This window comes from Schistocerca americana, chromosome 1, assembly GCF_021461395.2.
Source record: "Schistocerca americana isolate TAMUIC-IGC-003095 chromosome 1, iqSchAmer2.1, whole genome shotgun sequence".
NCBI lineage: Eukaryota > Metazoa > Arthropoda > Insecta > Orthoptera > Acrididae > Schistocerca > Schistocerca americana.
In genome coordinates, this window is record NC_060119.1 from 689,394,135 (window position 1) to 689,415,349 (window position 21,215).

The window sequence follows — 21,215 nt, forward strand, 5'->3', positions numbered from 1 at the left end:
TGTTACGGCTTCGTTTCCGTTTCTTCCCAAAACCTGTTCACTAATTCACTGCGTTTTTTCTTCCTTTCGTCCGTCCAGTTTCTTTTACCTGTTGTTTCTTTCGTTGAGACTTGATGCAGTCTTTTGTTTTTGATTTTACTTCTGAATTACTCTTTCTGTCCTCAATTTATTCTCCTCAAACTTTCAACTGTTGTGAGTCTTGTCATGTTTATTTCCCCAGCTGGTCTTTAATCTGCCTGCATTAACGTTGTTAAAATTTTTCTTTGCGTATCTGTTTTCATCCACCCTACATACGTGTCCGTAGAATTGTAGACGTATTTTCCTAAATCTATCTTTTGAATTGTAGGTCTTCTGATCCAAGTTCCGTCTCGAAGAACAGCGTCGAAAATTTTTCCAAGAATTTTCGTTCTTGTTTCTTCACATCATGAATTTTTGCCATCCCTCTAATTACTGTAATTTCTGCCGCATACCAGTACGAGATACCTGGTAAAACACTCGTGGTGTAGTGGCGTAGCTTTGCATGATTGAATATTGCTTTTTGTTGTAGTGATTCCATGTCATTTTGTACACCTTTTGCATTTTGAATATTCTTTCTGTGTTGGAGATCGTCTTCAGCCCTGTCAGTTGAATCATTTCTCCTAAGTACTTGAAATGAGAAATCTGCGAGATTTTTCCATACTGTGTTTTCAATGGGAATTTTCCGGTTGATTTGGTGTCCATATGCGGAGTTTTTTATAGGAAATTTGGAGTCCGATTTTACAGGAGATTCCAGGCACTTATCTAGGGCTAGTTTTGCTTCATCTTTGTTTTACTTCTATACAGAATGGTCATTTGGAAAGAACAATCATTTTTCAGTGACTTTTTCCTTTCTTCTTTCCAATTTGGATATCTTTGACGTGATTTTCCCATTCTCGGATTATTTTTTTCCAATACGATGGAGGGGAAAGGCGATAAGCCATCTTCTTGTCGGACTCCTGTGTGACTTTCGAATGTGTTTCAGGCTTCACACTTGAACTTTACTTTTGAGTTGGTAGCTAATAACGTTTCGTTAATGATGGCCCTCGTTTTTCTGTCGGTTCGCAATCTTCTAGGCTATTAAAAAGCTTTTGCCTGTCAACAGAATCACAACCTTTTTTGAAATTCAAAAAGGTCACTGTATTGTTCCGGCATCGTCTGATGTGTATTGTGCTTTAAGGTCCTATATAATGGTGAAAATTAATAAAACCGACCAACTGTAAGGAGGGATTTGTGACTGGAAATGGAGGAAAAAAGGTGCTACGAACATGTGTTTTGCCACGGTAGATGGCGCTAACGAACGAAAGTTCCTCTAACCACATGTCGTGTCTGCAGCCTACAGATGACGATTATGTAGACTGATGATGCCCGTTCTGGTAAAGATTAATTCTCCGTAAAGCGGACTGATGACAGATATTCTATAGTTCTGATGGTCTGGTGCAAAAACCATTGACAAAATCCTTCCCGTAGAGGGAAATCCGCTGCTGATAATCCTTGCACTCGTTGCAAATGATAGGAATAGTGGCGGTTGTCATGCAGGTTACACATAATCGTACTTTGGCTTACACTGTTGGCGGGCCACTTCCCTGGAGCTTGTACTAGGGTTCGTCTAAACACCCTGCAGCTCTAAATCTCGTGTACGCACAGTCTGCCACCTCCCAGCATGTTCGTCTGTCTGAAAGGACCCATGATCACACAAACACCCAGAAAGCGTTTGAAATGTTGTATGATGTGGTACGTGTAAGTGACGGTACTTATTTTGGTACAGTTGTGCTGCCTCTCGACCGTTTCCATCTACTAGGCCATACACCGACACCATCTCGGCTTGTTACCGACGTGAATACCGGACCATTCCACTGCTTACACTACGCTGCGCCAATCACACTGTGAGCAATAGGCTGCATGATGCGCAACTTCACTCCCGACGTCCATGGCGAGGACCATATTTGCAACCACGACACCATGCAGCGCGGTACAGACGAGCCCAGCAACATGCTGAATGGACCGCTCAGGATTGACATCACGTTCTCTGCATCGATGAGTGTCGCATATGCCTTCAATCAGACAATCGTCGGAGAAGTGTTTGAAGGCAATCCGGTCAGGCTGAAGGCCTTAGACACACTGTCCGGCGAGTGCAGCTACGTGGAGGTTCCCTGCTGTTTTGGGGTGGCATTATGTGGGGCCGAAGTACGCCACTGGTGGTCATGGAGGGCGGCGTAACGGCTGTGCGATATGTGAATGCCATCCTCTGACCGATAGTGCAACCATATCGGCAGTATATTGGCGAGGCAGTCGTCTTCATGGACGACAATTCGCGCTCCCGTCGTGCACATCTTGTGAATGACTTCCTTCAGGATAACGATATCGCTAGACCAGAGCGGCCAGCATGTTCTCCAGACATGAACCCTATCGAACATCCCTGGGATAAATTGAAAAGGGCTGTTTATGGACGACCACCCTGAGGGATCTACGCCGAATCACCGTTGAGGAGTGGGACAATCTGGACCAACAGTGCCTTAATGAACTTGTGGATAGTATGCCACGACGAATATAGGCATGCATCAGTGCAAGAGGACGTGCTACTGGGTATCAGAGGTACCGGTGTGTACAACAGTCTGGACCACCACCTCTGAAGGTCATGCTGTATGGTGGTAGATCATACAATGTGTGGTTTTCATGAGCAATAAATAGGGCGGAAATGATGTTTATGATGATCTCTATTTCAATTTTCTGTACAGGTTCCGGAACTCTCGAAACCAAGGTGATGCAAAACTTTTTTTGATTATATTTGATGACGACGATTAGAGAGAAGGTAGATGGAAAGAAGCAACCAGTGCCGGCACATGGAGTCCATTGGTCGAGTAGCAGTGGCCGCAGAATTTGACACCTTCTGCTGACAGACAAACAACTGTCAGCAGTGTCACATGCCACCATATCATCAAACATTACCAAGGGTCTTCATATGGGTTTCAGGACATTAACACAAGATCTGACTCCGTGCTGCTTTCTCCTTCGCCACTGCCAAACAAATTATGGCCATGACACGTTCTTCCATTACGTGAATTTTTACAGGTTATGTCAGGTTAGATCATTAATGTGAATCAGAGAGTTTGTTACAGAAACAGGTTATACAGAACGCTACTTAAGCTTAATATCCTGAGATTACGGAAAGAACAACCAGTTAATCTTACGTACTAGCTGAAATTATTTATTGAAGCAGCGACAATTACGCTACAAAACTAAAGGGTCATTTTTTCAAAGCACTTAATTTTTTCCCAGTGCGACCAGAAGCTCGGAATTTGGCTATCTTCCTGTATAATTATACAGAAGCGTGGCACCCTGGGATATCACCCTTGGGCTCGGGACGCTCCTTACAGCAAGGTAACAACACGTGCAGAAAAAAAAAAGGAAAAGTGTAAGGTAGATGAATGTTGTCACACTGGCACCAGGTTTACCAGAATTCTAATCAATGTCACCGTGGACTTATCGCACCGCGGGAAGGTCGTCACACTTCCCCTTACCGGTATCTGTCCCCTTGTCTCGGCCGACTGCGTCGGAGGTCAGAACCGTAATGTCCAGAGTTCAAATCACGTGGTTATCTTGTGACTGGCCGATGAAAACTTTTCTGATACACTGCTGCTCAAGATCAACATGAAAAGGCCTCAGGAGGTATCCTAAAAGGCAAGAATAAAACGATGCCTTTCCTTGAGACGTTCATTCTCAGACATTTCGTGGGCGAAAACGACAGTTTGCGGTGCAACGTGCAACAGGACGACCTTCTAGTCAACTTCTGCATGATCCAACGCTTCTCTAAGTACATCGTAACTCATTGAACGTGATCTTACCTATCTGGAGTGTAGGCCAAACGCAGTTATTTCTCTGGTGTGTTGTATGGAACCACTAATGGCAGTTCTAAACCATTCGATGAAATCTGAACATGATCTGGAGCAGAAAAAGGTGTTTATGCATTTTCATTGCTCCTTTCTCGCGGGTTTCTGTGGCCATTGCACGGGACATTAAAACGTGCGTGAGTAGAGTCCCTCTAAGACCCTCCCCCCATTTCGACAATACCCTCAGTGCCACTCTGCACCTTTGTTGGGACTTCGAAAATGCCTGTACGAAGGATCTATCCATCGATCCCTAAACACCGGGAGGATAGGCAACCCTTTCGAAATTCCTCTGATTTTGTATGCCGCCAATAGGCGCTTCTGTGGAGAGGGTTGTCTGTCATGTTGGCGAATAGCGGTTGGTGGATGGTTAACTCTGTACAGAGACATTTTTAATGTGGCATTGAGGATATTGTCGAACTGAGGTGCCCCAAAGGGACCATATATCATTTCATTCACGCGCGTTTCAAAGTCACAATCCGTCGTTCAGACGCCACAAGAGGGCGCAAAAAAGGAGGGATGAAGGAGCATAAACACCCTTCTCTACTTTGGATCAAGTTCAGATTTCGTCAAATGGTTTAGTACTCTCCCTACTTGTTCAGCCATGTATACCAGGGAGAAGACTGCAGTCACTGTACACTCCAAAACACGTTCAATGTGGTTGCAGACCCACGCTGTTTATAGAGATGGGTTGAATCGTCCGGATGGGTGTCAGCAGCGTCAACAGATGACAAGAATGTTGTCCTCTTGAACATAGGACTGTCAACTGTCGTTTTCGAGGGCGAAATGTGTGAAAATGAATATCCAAATAGAACGGGTGGCTGAACTGTTTTGAGTACACCAATAAACGTTTTCCAGTTAACCTTCTGGGAAACGTATTGCGTATGTCGTCTTAAGAACCAAGAGCGCTGGGATTTTTTGCCCCGACTGAGAATTCATAGAGTAGCACAGAAGCTGCAAGTACGACGCGAATAGACGGTTTAGGTTTGCCACTAAGTTGTTCAAAGTTACAGTTACCATTTAACATGTACACAACCAATATTGTAGGATAGGTTAAAGCGAGTCTCATGCGAAAACATTACAATTTGCACCTCAGGACGTCAGCGATGCTGGTCATATGGTCACTGCAGTTGGAAGTATTTTTAGTGTTCTGGATGTTCCAAGCCGAATAACGCAGCAGACGCTGTCGAACTACTGACGCAAATATACTATGCGATCCGGCCACCTATTAGTGTACATTAACACGTGTGTGGCCGCCTTTCGCCTTTGTGACGACTTGATCGATGCTGGGGAGCCTTTCAATGAGGTGTCTGAATGTCTATGGGGGAATGGCAGCCCATTCTTCCTCAAGGAGAGAGTGCGACTCTGGGGTCTGGAGTGAAGTCAACGTTCTTCCTAATTAGAAAGGTGTTTCAAATGGTTCAAATGGCTCTAAGTACTATGGGACTTAGCATCTGAGGTCATCAGTCCCCTAGAATGAGAACTACTTAAACCTAACTAACTTAAGGACATCACACAAATCCATGCTCGAGGCAGGATTCGAACATGCGACAGTAGCAGCAACGCGGCTCCGGACTGAAGCGCCTAGAGCCGCTCGGCCACAGCGGCCGGTTAAAAGTGTTTCGTTGGGTTCATGTCGGGACTTTGAACAGACCAGTCCATTTCAGGAATGTTATTCTCCATAAACCACTGTCTGAGAGTTACTGCTTTAAGACAGGTTGCACTGTCATACAAATATCAATGGCAATCATCTCTGAAACTGCACGTCGTACACAATGCAGTAAAATGTGTTCACATCCTGCCGTATTTAGGTTTTTCTTAAGCACAATAGTGAAACGACACCCCAACCACAAAAAAGCATCCCGGTACTGTAACACCACCTGTCTGTACTACTGTTGGCAGTACACATGATGACAGGTGCGTAGCCCAAGTATTTGCCTTTCCATTGGCTTACTATAGAGTACAAAGCTTTCCAGTCATCCAATATCCAACGGTTGCTCTTTGCACCACCTCGCTTAGCACTGACTATAGAAACGAATGGATTAAGAGGAGCTGCTCCACGGCTGTACCCCATTCTTTGTAATACCCGACACACAGTCATGCTAGATGGACTCTGGTAGCTGTTTGGGACTCACAAATGATTCCTTCCCCTACAACCACCTTCTGCAAAGCTCAACAGTCACTGTCCGTCAGCACGTGTCGTCTTAGTGGTCTTGTTTTAATTGTAGTTTTCACTTCACAGGTAATCACCAACAGATGTCTTGGGCAGTTTTAGAAGGGTTAAAATGTCAATGATGGATTTGTTACTCAATTGACATCCTGTTACCAGTTCACGGTCGAAGTCATCGAGCTCTCCTGAGCGACCAATTCCGCTGTTGCTCCTTCTCTACTGACAATATAGTCAGCCTCCATACGAGGGCCCAGGTTCGACACCCGGACTCAGGGACTACGTGTTGTGTTGTTCTTACCATCGTTTCGTCATCGTAGATACGCAAGTTGCCGAAGTGGCGATAAATCTGCAAATAAAAAGGCTTGTCCCAGGCGACCGAACTACACAAAAGGCGACTCTCGGCCAAAATGGTACACACTTTTTTTTCTTAACTGACATTACAATACTCCTCGTGTCCTTTTATATACGGGTGGATATGGCTCTCGTGACATCTAGTGGTCAATTCTGCATTACATAGAGGAGTTTCGATGATACTTTTGATCAGACAGTGTAGTTCCACATTGTTGTGTGTGACTAGGTACACAATGGTAAGGAGAAGTGGACTACAGAGAGGGCTGGCAACTGTATTCTCAGGAAATCTGGTCAGGAGCAGAAATGACTAGCGAACAAGTTAACACTACGAACAGAAGCTTTACTTATCTTGGATTTCTCCAGGCATACAAAGACTCATCACAAATAATGCAGCAAGAAAGATAGTCCAGGTATGACAATGTCAACAAGGATTCGGCTCCCTGAAGTAAGTAGGAACGACGGTGTCGTAGCGAAGAGGCCCGAAGTGCGAATGTGGGTCTGGCTGGCACCAGCCGTCACGTATTGCGGCAGAAACGGCGCTTGTGGTACGGAGCTGCTGCAGGCATGACACAGAGGGGGCGTACCACTGGATCGGCCATATGCTGAGCGACCGCGTCTGATGGAAAGTTGCTAATCCATTGCCAACTTAAAGGCGTCCATAGGGTGGCATCGACTCGTGATACCGCACGTCTTCTTTTGACATTTTATTACTCGGGCTGTATCTAGATGAAAAAAAATTTCCCTTCATTTTGTTTCGATTACTGTACAGTTTTCACTGTGAAATTATTTTTAAAAGCATTCGCAAGTGCAGCCCACCAGAAAGACCGTACTTAAATCGGGAATTATCAGGAACAGGGAAATGACATGGAAGAACTAGACCCCTTTAAGTAACACTATTTATCTTTGGACAACAACAATTGCAAGATAAAGGCGTTCAAAATGGTGAATGAGACAGCCATTGAATTACAATAATAATAATAACAAATTGAATAAATAAGACCTTAACAATTTTGCAACTTTTAAAACTTTTAAAGTAAACAATTTAAAATAAATCAGCCAACTAAAATGATTGAAATAGCTCTAGATAAACTTCTTCACGACATTAGGCAGATCTCTAAAATGTGTATATCAAAAAATGTACAATAACCCTAGAACAAGGATGATACGTGTGTTAGACATTAAGGGGAAACTTCTTGTGCAAAGCCAGTTAAACAAAGTCCTCTTGGCCGATAGCAAAATTTCGTTTTCAATGCAAGTCAGGTAACGTAAGATACTCAGCTTGAGCACAGACAGCCAGGACGCGTGACTGTAAACAAAGAGCAAGCCGCGCTACGAAATGCTCGAGAGCCACGCACACGGCTGCAAGGAAGCCAGGCCGCCGCGGCAAGAAGCTGCCGACAGAAAACACTCTTCCAGCAACTTAGTAAGTGCTGTTAACAAACAATAAAGATAAGTAAGTTCAAATGGCTCCGAGCACTATGGGACTTAACATCTACGGTCATCAGTCCCCTAGAACTTAGAACTACTTAAACCTAACTAACCTAAGGACAGCACACAACACCCAGCCATCACGAGGCAGAGAAAATCCCTGACCCCGCCGGGAATCGAACCCGGGAACCCGGGCGTGGCAAGCGAGAACGCTACCGCACGACCACGAGATGCGGGCGATAAGTAAGTGTCTGACTGGGTTATACAGTACTAAAAGTAAAGCTATGGTTTGCCCATGATTACACTACAGTGCGTTTCCAGTAAGTTGATAAGCCCTAGTTTCACTAACAGAGAACTACAGAAAGGAAGTTGTAATTTCTTCCAGGAAGGAATATAATAATCAACTTGCTAGGATCTTATCATTAGCTGGAGCTAACAGAATGCTTAAAAGTGCTGGATAATAGTAGTACCAGAGAGCCCGCCAGCTTCCAAAATCGTGACAACTATTAAAACTTAGGAATAGCTGTTTCTTGTGCATAAGAATTTTAAAATAAACAGCAAAAATTTTTTTAGAAAAAAAGCTAGATAAGGCGTAGGTCCCTGATACAGCTATGCATGACGGTGGTCGTTGTTGGCATGGGTGTGGCCAAGCGGTTAAAGGCGCTACAGTCTGGAACCGCGCGACCGCTACGGTCGCAGGTTCGAATCCTGCCTCGGGCATGGATGTGTGTGATGTCCTTAGGTTAGTTAGGTTTAAGTAGTTCTAAGTTCTAGGGGACTGATGACCCTAGAAGTTAAGTCCCATAGTGCTCAGAGCCATCTGAATCATCTGTTGGCATGGAGGCGAAGTTGGTCTGTCTGCTGGAGCAACAGTAGCTCCAGTTAGACATCTTACAGGAGTCGATGCGATTGCTAACGGACAAAGTCGATGCCCAGGACGCATTACCACAACAGCTTCCGAGTCCTCGGATATCCGATGCGTTCCCACGTCCGCCGACGTTCCCACCATTTAATGACGCTAAAGAAGACTGGGAGACGTACTTACATCGACTGAAACAACATTTCAAGGCTTTTCAAGTCACGGATGACTCCTTGCAGCGGTCGTTGGTTTTGTCTTCAGCCTCCTCAGACACGTTCTTTCTTCTCCGCAAGTTGGCACCGTTATCCGATCCTGTGGCTGTCTCTACCCAGGAGATATGCCTTTTGCTGACAAACTGTTATTCCCAGCGCTACCATGTGGTCGCCTCTCGGCATGGTCAATCGTATCGTTCCTGAGTCACGGACTTGCAGGGTCTCAGTGGTCGATGCTATTTTACGTGCACCAATCAGCAGCGTACGGATTCGTATGCGGACGCCCTGATCCGAGATGTGGTGGTTCAGCTGGCTCCCGATCCTGAGGTCCGTACTGCTGCGTCGAAACTCGATAACCCCTCCGTGGAAGAGATCCTCCAAATTGTCCACTCCTTTGAAATTGCTCAAGCGGCTAACGAGCGTCTTATGACGCGGCCGCAGGTGGGAGCGATTGAGGCGTCATGGCGGGCTCCGCCCTCGCGACGTCGACGTGGCCCGGCCGACGGAGGGCAGCGCCGTCGGGACTCCTCGTTGTCCGACGTCTCTATGGCATCGGCGCCTCCGGTCGCCTCTCGTCGCCGGTCGCGCGGCCACTCCCATCTTGTCCACAGTGCTTTACTGCACATTCTCGAGCTGATTGTCTACTAGGCACATTACATAACCAAATCATTAACCATGGCAATTTTTTTGGGAGAGAAGCTGGCCAACAGTTTAAGACGAGTTACTTCAAAATCAGACAGAACAGACAGGGCAATACACTACACCTAGAGTCACAGAGCTGAATAATAGGGCGTGCATGACGACTCAATGAACATAAACACGAACATCTGTTTCAAACAGTCTTTGAAGCGGAAATCGGTACACAGAGCTGAACAACTATTTGCGCACAACATAAGCGAACCAGTCCTTTGCCTTCTGCCCAGTCATGACGAAGATGAGTGAACGACGAGCCGGAAAAGACGTCATGCTGATCCGCACTGGGAGGAAACTCAGCCAATTGCCTGCGCCGCGCTCTCCGGAGGCCTCTCTCCCCCGTAGACGCGACCATAGAGGCCGCTTGTGAAGATTAGACGAGACAGCGATAACCGCGCCCCCTGGTTAGACGCCAGCTAAAAGTTGTCAATAGTGAAATGAGACACTACAGCTCGCATACCTATTCTGATGGGTTGTACTTATGCATCGATTTGAAGATGGTTTCACAGTTGAAGTGTATAGTAACGGAAAAAAAATAAAGGGAAATTTTTCTTCACCCAATGACAGCCGCGTGGTATAATTTTGACGATTGTGGTGTCTGCAGACCTTTCACATCGATTGCCACGCTCCAGTATCGGGTGAAAGATGTGGTCGAAGCTCTGCGGTACGTTAAAGCCATGCGGATAACGTTCATCCTATTCTCTTCCATCTACTCAGTGTGCACATCCTTTCATAACATCAGAACTGTCTCGGTACAACAAATCCATTTCGTATATACACTCACGCTCATAAATTAAGGATCATTGCAGAATGTGGTGCCACACAACGTGGCACTACAAAAAACTGGTGCTATTAGCATAGGCACATAGGGAACACACACGACACAGATCTTTAAGTCCATGGTCATTGGTGATAAATTAAGAAAACCGTCCTGAAACACATGTGCTACAAAAAGCCACTGTTTCCTGCGCATGTACCCCGACATCAGTATGGGATATGATCACCATACACACGTACACAGGCCGCACAACGGGTTGGAATACTCTGGATCAGGTCGTCGAGCAGCTGTTGGGCTATAGACTCCCATTCTTGCACCAGTGACTGTCCGAGCTCCTGAAGTATCGTAGGGGTTTGAAGACGTGCAGCCATACATCGACCGAGAGCATCCCAAACGTGCTCGATGGGGTTTAGGTATGGAGAACAGGCAGGCCACTCCATTCGTCTGATATCTTCTGTTTCAAGGTACTCCTCCACGATGGCAGATCGGTGGGGCTGTGCGTTATCATCCATCAGAAGGAGGTGCGACCCAATGCACCCCTGAAAAGGTGGACATACTAGTGCAACATGACGTCCTGATACATCTGACCTGTTACAGTTCCTCTGTCAAAGACATGTAGGGGAGTACGTGCACCAATTATAATCCCACGCCACACCATCAAACCACGACCTCCGTAGAGGTTCCTTTCAAGGACATTAAGGTGTTGGTATCTGGTTCCTGGTTCACTCCAGGTGAAAACCCGGCTAGTATCACAGTTCAGAATATACCTGGACTCGTCCGTGAACATAACCTGGGACCACTGTTCCAATGACCATGTACTGTATTCTTGACACCAGGCTTTATGGAATCTCCTGTGACCAGGGGTCTGTGGAATGCACCTTGCAGGTCTCCGGGCGAATAAACCACGTGTGTTCCGTCGTCTATAGACCGTGTGTCTGGGGACAACTGTTCCAGTGCCTGCGGTAAGGTCCCGAGCAAGGCTACCTGCAGTACTCCGTGGCCGGCTGCGGGCACTGATGGTGAGATATCGGTCTTCTTGTGCTGTTGTACACTGTGGACGTCCCGTACTGTAGCGTCTGGACACTTTTCCTGTCTGCTGGAATCGTTGCCATAATCCTGAGATCACCCTTTGTGGCACACGGAGGGCTCGTGCTACGACCTGCTGTGTTTGACCAGCCTCCAGTCGACCTATTATCTACCCCTCATAACGTCATTAATATGTTTTCATTGAGCTATTTTCAACACACAGTCACCATTAGCACGTCCGAAAACGTCTGCACACTTACTCGCTGCACCGTACTCTGACATGCACCAGCACTCCTCTGCGTATGTGGACTGCTGCCAGCGCCACTGCGCGACGACCGCAGGTCAAATGCACTGCATGGTCATACCCCGAGGTGATCTGAACCCGCAAACCGCCCACCAGAGCGTTGTTTCACCATGTGTCAGCATTATCCTTAATTTATGAGCATGAGTGTATTACTACACTCTGCAGATTTATTCACTGCTGTACGCATCATCTGATTTCGGATTCATCCGGATTTGTGTATATGAGTGCGGTTACTGCGGAGCCTTAATGAAAACGTAGACGCTCATAAGGCGAGAAAGGTGGAGCTCTGAGGGAGTATGAGATTTGTGACTTTTGCCGACCTACAAAGCCAGAAAGCGTAGCGTCCGCGGGTACCGGTGAGCTCGGACAAAGGGCTCTGCCGCGCCGCAGCTCAGCGCCAGGTAGGGCGACACACGCCTTCGCGTAATTACCGGCGCCGTTTGCCGCCAAGGGCAGGGGTCACGGCCGCCGCGGGCCGAGCCCGGCGCTCTGGCTTTCTGCGAAAGTTGCTTTCTCTCCTCCATTTGTCCGACCGTCCCTACAAGAAATCTGGAGGAGACATGTCGGAATTTGTGTGAATGCAGTCGGTTGTTTTCTCGTCGTCTGAGACGTTCCTCTTTCACTCGAGAGATTTGGGGAAAAGGGTGATATATTGATGAACGATGGTGAAATGATAATACAGCATACAACGGAAAGAATCTAGCCCGAATACATGTCCGTCGCGGTCCGTTTGTATACATCTGCGTGATGTAAAATGTAGCTTCCGCTGCCGCGGTCCACTGTTCCAGGCGTATTGCGGTCCGCATGGGTCCACAATGTGTCTTCAGTCGTTTCGTCGCTGTTGCCGGCGACGGGAATTTCGTGGGCTGTGCCAGAATCAACTTCTTACACTCCTACACAGAAAGGTTGCGGATATTCTGGTACGGATTATCCCTGCATAGTTAAAAATTTAAAAAAGACGACGTTGAAGTAATCTGTTATTTTACCGCCGGAACACAATGCGGACCCAAATTCCACGCCGAGCGAGGTGGCGCAGTGGCTAGCACACTGGACTTGCATTCGAGAGGACGACGGTTCAATTCCGAGTCCGGCCATCCTGATTTAGTTTTTTCGTGATTTTCGTAAATCGCTTCAGGCAAACGCCGGGATGGTTCCTTTGAAAGGGCACGGCCGACTTCTTTCCCCATCCTTCCCTAACCCGATGGGATCGATGACCTCGCTTTTGGTTCCCTTCCCCAAAAACCAACCAACCCAATTCCACCATCGGACATCTCCGAAATATTCTTCAGTTCATCCGAAGGTAAGTGTGGGGTCTCTACCCAGATGACATGTTCATGACTGATTTCCTGTCCCTTCCACAGGAGCTAAAAGTTGATAATTTCCAGTCCACTGTTTCCTGTCCTTTCCATAACAGCTGAAGTTCGGCAATTTCCAACCCATCGTTTCAGGCGCGCACGCGTAACTGTTGCAGTGGGCTTTCAAATGACTTTTGTGAATATAGTACAAAGCAATGTAAAAATGCAGAGTATCGCAGCGGTAACATTGAATAAAACGTTTTCGGTCTTCCGGCTGCGTTAAGTGGTTAAAATGGCTGGACGCCCGAGAACATTTTATTCAGCAGAAAGCAGCTTCCGGCAGAAAATATGTGTATTTTTGATTATTTGTGTTTTTTCGGTTATCCATACAGTATAGGCTAACCAGGATATTCTAGAACTTGCTATATGTGTGAAATTGTATTAGAATGCTCGCCAGCCTCGCTTAGACCTGGGAGACAATGTTACAACCCCTATCCAACTCCGACATCATCGTTCTAGCCAAAGTCATAGTAGAGGTGGTTTGAAACTGCGTTCCTGCGACGTGTGTGAACCTGATTTTCTTGATGCAATAATCTACCAACAGCCGTATGTATTGTAGAAATTTATTTTATGAACTTCTTACGCGCTGAGTGCTTAGAGCCATTTCAACCATTTGAACGTACTTTAGATTCCCTAAATTTTATAGTGATTAGTTTTCTGAAATTTCTAAATTTTGTCTGACTGCGTTCCACTGTGGTGAATCTCAATTTCACGTTGTTTGTTGCTTCTCTCTCTAATAAATTTTATCTTTCATTGTCCGAAGCTTTGTATTGTGTTTCTAGATTATGTGTTAGCTAAATAAACAGTCCACGCGGAAAATGTTCTCTTTTCTAAAATATTGCTTGACTGTGGACACAAGTAGACAATAATCGCAGTGAAAATTGACAATACACTTTGGCACCAAAGGGATAAACGCCAAATGTATTCATTAGTGGCGGGAAAAGGTTTACTTGGCGCTGGGTGCCCACTAGCCGCTGCTGCGCTGCCTAAACACCAAGCGCTGAACGCCCAGCTGTGGAACCAGTTTGTGTGTACACAGCACAGCGACCACTCAAGTGGCCAGCAGACGCAGAGGTCGCCACATTCACCCGTGTCGGCGATACCGTCACTGGGTAACGGAGGAACAGTTCCTAGTTGACTACAGTTACTGGCTGAACTTATCCGCGTGTCCAGAGATATTATACACACATCAAAAAAAGTTTTGCATCACCTGGGTCCCGAGACTTCCGGAACCTGTACAGAAAATTGGAATAGAGATTAACGTAGACATCATTTCCGCCCTTTTTATTGCTCATGAAAACCACACATTGCATGTTGTACCATCGTACAGCGAGACATTCAGAGGTGGTGGTCCAGATTGCTGTACACACCGTTACCTCGAATACTCAGTAACACATCCTCTTGCACTGAAGAATGCCTGTATTCGTCGTGGCACACTATCCACAAGTTCATCAAGGCACTGGTGGTCCAGATTGTCCCACTTCTCAACGGCGATTCGGCGTAGATCCCTGAGAGTGGCTGGTGGGTCACGTCGTCCATAAACAGCCCTTTTCATTCTAACCCAGGCATGTTCGATAGGGTTCATGTCTGGAGAATATGCTGGCCACTCTAGTCGAGCGAAGTCGTTATCCTGAAGGAAGTCATTCACAAGATGTGCACGATGAGTGCGCGAATTGTTGTCCATGAAGACGAATGCCTCGCCAATATGCTGCCAATATAGTTGGACTGTCGGTCGGAGGATGGCATTCACGTATCGCACAGCCGTTACGGCGCCTTCCATGACCACCAGCGGCGTACATCGACCCCACATAATGTCATCCCAAAACAGCAGGGAACCTCCACCTTGCTGCACTCGCTGGACAGTGTGTCTAAGGCGTTCAGCCTGACCTGGTTGCCTCCGAACATGTTTCCGACGATTGTCTGGTTGAAGGTATATGCGACACTGATCGGTGAAGAGAACTGATGCCAGTCATGAGTGGTCCATTCGGAATGTTGTTGGGCTCATCTGCACCGCGCTGCATGGTGTCGTGGCTGCAAAGATGGACCTCGCCATGGACGTCGGGAGTGAAGTTGCGCATCATGCAGCCTATTGCGCACAGTTTGAGTCGTAACACGACGTCCTGTGGCTGCACGAAAAGCATAATTCAACATGGTGGCGTTGCTGTCAGGGTTCCTCCGAGCCAGAATCCGTAGATAGCGGTCATCCACTGCAGTAGAACCCCTTGGACGGCCTAGCAAGGCCTATCATATACAGTTCCTGTCTCTCTGTATCTCCTCCATGTCCGAACAACATCGCGTTGGTTCACTCCGGGACACCTGGACACTTCCGTTGTTGAGAGCCCTTCCTAGCACAAAGTAACAATGCGGACGCCATCGAACCGCTGTATTGACCTTCTAGTCATTGTTGAACTACAGGCAACACGAGCCGTGTACCTCCTTCCTGGTGGAATGACTGAAACTGATCGGCTGTCGGACCCCATCCATCTAATAGGTGCAGCTCATGCCTGGTTGTCTACATCTTTGTCCGGTTTTAGTGACATCTCTGAACAGTCGAAGGGACTGTGTCTGCGATACAATAACCACAGTCAACGTCTGTCTTCAGGAGTTCTGGGAACCGGGGTGATGAAAGCCTTTTTTTTATGTGTGTACATCAATGGAATCTGTCGAACAGTCTCTATCGTTCCATGGAGGGAATTCGATTTTTTTAAGTAGGCAAATGCGATATGAACTTCTCATGGGTCATATGGGCGTTATTACTGGATCTATGAATGTTCTCAGAAGACTACGAGAATGAGAATGTTCGGTTCAGCAGTGAAGCCATATCAAACACCTAGCAATCGACATCTAATAATTTTTCACAGAACAGGTTGTGATGGTAGCGCTGGAGATGTAACCAGTCATTAGCCAGTCTTTGCGTAAGGATGGTGTAAGTGATAGGTGGAGAAGGTGGGAACTGAAGGGGGCGGCGGGGAGTGGCACATATGTACTGCATTTCAGTCAGCTGAATTGTAAATAATGTGGTTATTAGGCAATATGACATCAACTATAAAAGTCCTTCTGGGAAACCTATTTCGATAGCAATCGGTTTTTCGATTCGATCAGTATCACACAGTTCCTTCGGTCTTGTTCTACACGGAGTTGTCTGTCTAGCTTCCTTCCGAACTAATTTTCCTAATCCTATGTATCTTACACTCGTCAAACCTATATGCCACTTGTTCAAGTAAGCAGTTTTCATACTTTCTATTTTGCCTACTTTTTCGAGTATTTCGCCACTTTGTACATCTGTCGACTTAAATTTTTAAAATCTTTCTACAGCAAGCTTTTCTTTGCCAGTTTTCCGAACATTCAGATTTCCCTGGTCCGCAGGTACAGTCTCAAACTTCTCCAGTGCCGGTCAAATGGTTCACAACAGCAGATTCCTGTTTTAAAGAAATCTTTCTTTTTCTCTTTTTGAGGATGCGCCAATTTGCGCTCAAAGTTTTCTTTGTTTTGATCTCCTTATACTATATTACTTTCTCCGTAAAATAATTCTTCCACCTCTTCCATCCAAAGTTTTGATAGCAGGAATTTTATAAAAAGTTGAAGTAAGTCGGTTTTGTAGTAAATTTTTCTGTTATGACTGGAATATGTTGCAGTTCTACTGAGTTGTAGCAGACCTGTTTAGACCCTCCAGTAACATCACTGCAGTGCACGTGGTATTTCCAGCCCTATGCCTCCACTCGTTCTTAAGCAACAGCAACAAATATAATTCAGATATAACTTCGACGTTACGACCAACATAAAACACTTTCAATAGTAACACGACAGCAGCGAATCTCCGCCATGACGCAGATAACAACACTAAACTAGAAGTTCATTCGCGTGATAACGGTAACTCGGAAGTTTCGTCCACACTATTCAACATTTCACCATCGCAGGAACAAACGCACAGACACAAAAACGAGGAATCTCGAAAGTGTCATGATCATAAAAACAAATAATTCCATCTTTGTGTACAACCTGTAAACTCTCTAGTTCGGGCGCATTTCGTCTTTAATGACTTCTTTGTCACTGGGCTATTAAAGTCTACCTTCCGAGTTGAGGCACATTGTGCATGAAATCTTGCCTGAGTGGACCAAGTACAACAACAACGGTTTCTCTTGAGTTCTGGTATATTTGAACTGCACAGACGTGGTTCAGTTTAGTAGTAGAGATGTCAGTAGTAATATAGTCGTGCAATGTGTAGCCAAGTATTTCCACTCTAGAGATTCTGTAGGCATCAAGTATTAGGTTGATAGGCTTATCATGAAATCAGTCACAGCTACGCATTTAGAAAACTCTGGACACTCATTGAAAAGCATAAAAATTATTAACCCGCAAGCACACCCTTGGAGTAAACTATGCCCCGCTGTAGCTTTGATACGTTAGTAGCTTTGTTAGATAGATTCTACAACTGTGATCCGGCATAAACCTTTTACCTTCTAACCAACTCCTCCTCCTTACAGCATTGTGCAAATTCTTTAGTTTCACGCATCGTCTTTTTGAGTAGAGGTGTGTCTGGGTAAAAGATATCCCGCGACTGTGATAGAAAATGTATGCACTGTAGCCACTGAACTGTGGGAACAGATCGAAAATTCGAAACATGATAAAGACATGGAATTCTATGTAGAATAGAGCGAAAATAAGCGCATTTCAGAGAGAGTCGTCGTAATAAAGGTAGTGAGTAACAGGTAGATATGATTCAGAGGTTGTGGCAATATCTTCAGATAACCTATGAAGGAAAGGATGGCACCCTGTGGACAACATCTGCGCCACCAAGAAACTTTGCCATCACTTGTCAAATCAGCTGTGAGATCCATCACTAGAGTGGTAGGATCAAGACAGAAGAAAATTAAATCATCTTCTGAGAGACATGAGGTTCGTTTCGGAAAAAGACCAGAAAAACAAAACTACGCTCAACACTTGCTCTCGGTTAATATGTAAGGAACAATAATTTTCAGTTTGAGATAAATTTATTGGAAATTATTCTGACTAGATACAAAAGACAAACTCTCCAGAACAGACAGCCTGTTTGAAATTTAATTTTTGTCAGTGTATCTTTAAAATACTCTAAAGTTGTCATATATATGCGTATATTCCAATGTTCTGGATAGTTTCATCAAAATATTTTTTTCTACCTGGGGTAAAAGTACCCCACGCGTGTAGTAGCGTCATAAAAATACGCATGTGTGCTTACGGGTTAATTTACTAAATCGTTTAAAAAAGCCGTATAATAACTTACGGAGGAATTGTAGATTAATAAGGACAACAGTAAGTTAGAAGAGCTAATTCTGAAGGACAAGTTCGATAGCAAATCTATTAGCTTTTTCAAATGTTCTACCAGAAAATAAGCGTATACTCGTATGTTCGGACAAGAATGTCCTTGTTATATCTCTTGTTGTGTTTTCCAGCTAACATCAAAACATGATGACTGGTGTACTACGTGTGTGAGACGTTTTGTCCAGACTCGTGAATACCTATTAAATATGGTACAAGTATTTCAAGAGGTTGCGGGAGACCAAACCAGTAAAATAGGACATCTGCAGAACGAAATGCCTTCTGGCCCCAGTCCTGTTCAACCTGTTTATTCACTGGCATACCAGAAACCGTACCAAAACGATTAACTTAGGCTGACGCCGTAGCTTTAGCAGTGAAAGCTGCGAATAGTGGGAAACATTATGTATCAGTGAACCACGAGGAAATTTATTCGTAAGTGGACAAACCTAAGCAAGTGGTGTGTACATCGTCTAATCTCAGTACCAACTAAAAACTGAAGGTCCACTTTCATGATGCTTAGAAATAAGGGTACCACAAAAATTAAGTTAATGTGGACAGGGCCTTCAAGAAACGTCTTGTCAGCATCTCGGTTAAGAGGCACACAAGAAAAATTGCGCTGGTATTGAGCGACAACACTTGGAAAAACTGACATGCCCAGGTTATGTGTTGCAACTGTAACATATTCGCTGTGCGTTGGTGGAGAGTTTAGACCAACCGAGCCTCAGCAGCCAGTGACCTTACAGAGAAACATTCCCAGTGCTATACCAAGTGTCCAAGCTGCTAGGAGAAATTTTGGAAGCAACGGTGTGGCAACAATGTGCACTTCCATACTGTGAGTTCTGTTTAGTTCCCAGTCCACGATCAGCACGATGTGCTTTTGTACTCACACCAGAACGTGTTGTGTTTCTTTCACAGCACATCTCTAAACATCTGAGGGCAGCTGCTCCCATAAAGCGAGTAACAGTTCACCTTGCGTGCTCACCTTCTTTGCTATACATTTTTGTCTTCGTTTAGTTACACGGAGCACAAGCGTTGAAAGGACAAGGAATTCGCTTTTTCAACGAAATCGTACCATAGAATTAGGAAAAGCACAGAAAACTTAAATTTAGGTGTCTGGACGAAGTTTTGAACCCCGTTACTTCCTAATGCGAGTTTATTGCCTTAATCAATGCGCCATGATCCAGCGGATAGCCATCTGTCCAGCAACCGCATTTTCCAAGAAAATCAAGCAATTCTGCGTCGCAATAAAACCCACGAGGTGGTAGCGAAAAACCAAGTGTATATTAAACATACATGTGACACCACTGAAACACAGTGGACATTTTCTTCAAATGACGATTTCTTTCGTCGTTTGTAATACTGAGAGTTCCTTAAGGGTCGCCTTGTAGGACGATATCCACTATTGTTTCACCTTCGAACTGAGATTCGATTAAACTCTTGGGACGCATGATCATGGAGTAAAATAAAAATAAACCCGACGATGTTAAATGAAATTCCGGTTTGGTTACTTTTGTGGCCTGCCTTCATCATGGCCACCTGGACGAAAGGTGCCTGTAAGAGCAGCTCAGTAGTTAGTTTTCATTTATATGTAGCTGTACATCAGAAGAACTTTAATGAAACTCGAATCATTGTTGGTATATGCACTGTATTACCTACAGCTAGTCTAGAAGGCTCTATGCTAGATGCTAGAATGGGTCCATTGTTGCAGAATGAGATGTATCGTGAGGAACGAGAGCCTTCGACGACATTCCGCCCTAAGGAGTTGAGAGGGTGAAGAGTAAAGCAGTCGTATGGCGTTACTGCTGCGAGACACGGAATGACAATTGAATCGTCCACTTGCATAGATTGGTCCTTAAGTGCGCCGACTACATCTGTTACGTCAGAGGTGAACCCACTGAGAGTCCGTGATTTTACGATGCTGACGTCGGTAGGAGAGGTAAGAGGGAGGAACGAGATAACAACCATCACCTTCTTCCCCAGAGTAGCAGAAAGGAGACGCCGACATTACTGTCTCCAAGCGGCAGACGGTAAACCATCAGCAGCTCCATGCACTCAGATTTCGTGAGACCGTGCAGAATGGTCTGCAATTCAATTTAGCACTTTTGCGTACTGTCTGGCAACTCCGAACTTCACACCTCTGAACCTATTTATCTTTTCCACTATTTGGCACATATTTTCCGAGTTCGACTTTCGAAATTCATGACGTAACACTAAACCTTTTCGTGACAGGAGTATGCATTTTACCTCATTCAAGAGAAGAAATAAAGCATATATTAAGACCAATTACACCTGACGATGGGTCTACAGGGTCCGAAATGCATCGTGTATTTAATACAACACGAAAAGTTGTGACTGAGGCGTCTTTTAATTCATATCTGCAGTGCGTGACATTCAGTCAAGTAGAGGCAACTGAATTATTATAATGCCTTTTCGTACAGTCTGTTTTCACGTGTTCAGTAAAGATGAAAACCGACGACCATTGTAAAAATATGTGCGATAACAGACTGCTCTGATAGAAAAGTTAACAACAGCGTTCGTACCATGCTGTGACTAAACCATAAACAACCAATAATCACGAAAGGAAAGAGTCAGAGCTCAATTCTTTGTCTAGCAGGTGTTTGTAATATGTTAGAATGTTTTCGTCTCTCTCGTCAGAAGAATCCGAATCACTAGTCGGGTGCCACTACTTTATTGCTCGTTAGTGCGTTCTTAAGATTTATCTGATGATTAGTCCAAGACTGTTATTTTGTATATTTAAAGCTCCTCGTTTTCAATGAAATGCGCTTGAGGAAAAATCTGACAAAAATTATATATGAGACCAACGTAATCCCTCTACATGAAG

The 21,215-nt window shown here is 45.2% G+C and overlaps 1 protein-coding gene across 4 annotated transcripts in view; it reads left to right on the top strand.

Moving 5' to 3' along the window:
- LOC124609172 overlaps nt 1-21,215 on the top strand; it is a 754,237-nt gene that overhangs the window by 37,732 nt on the left and 695,290 nt on the right. The gene's annotated exons all lie outside the window — the stretch shown is intronic.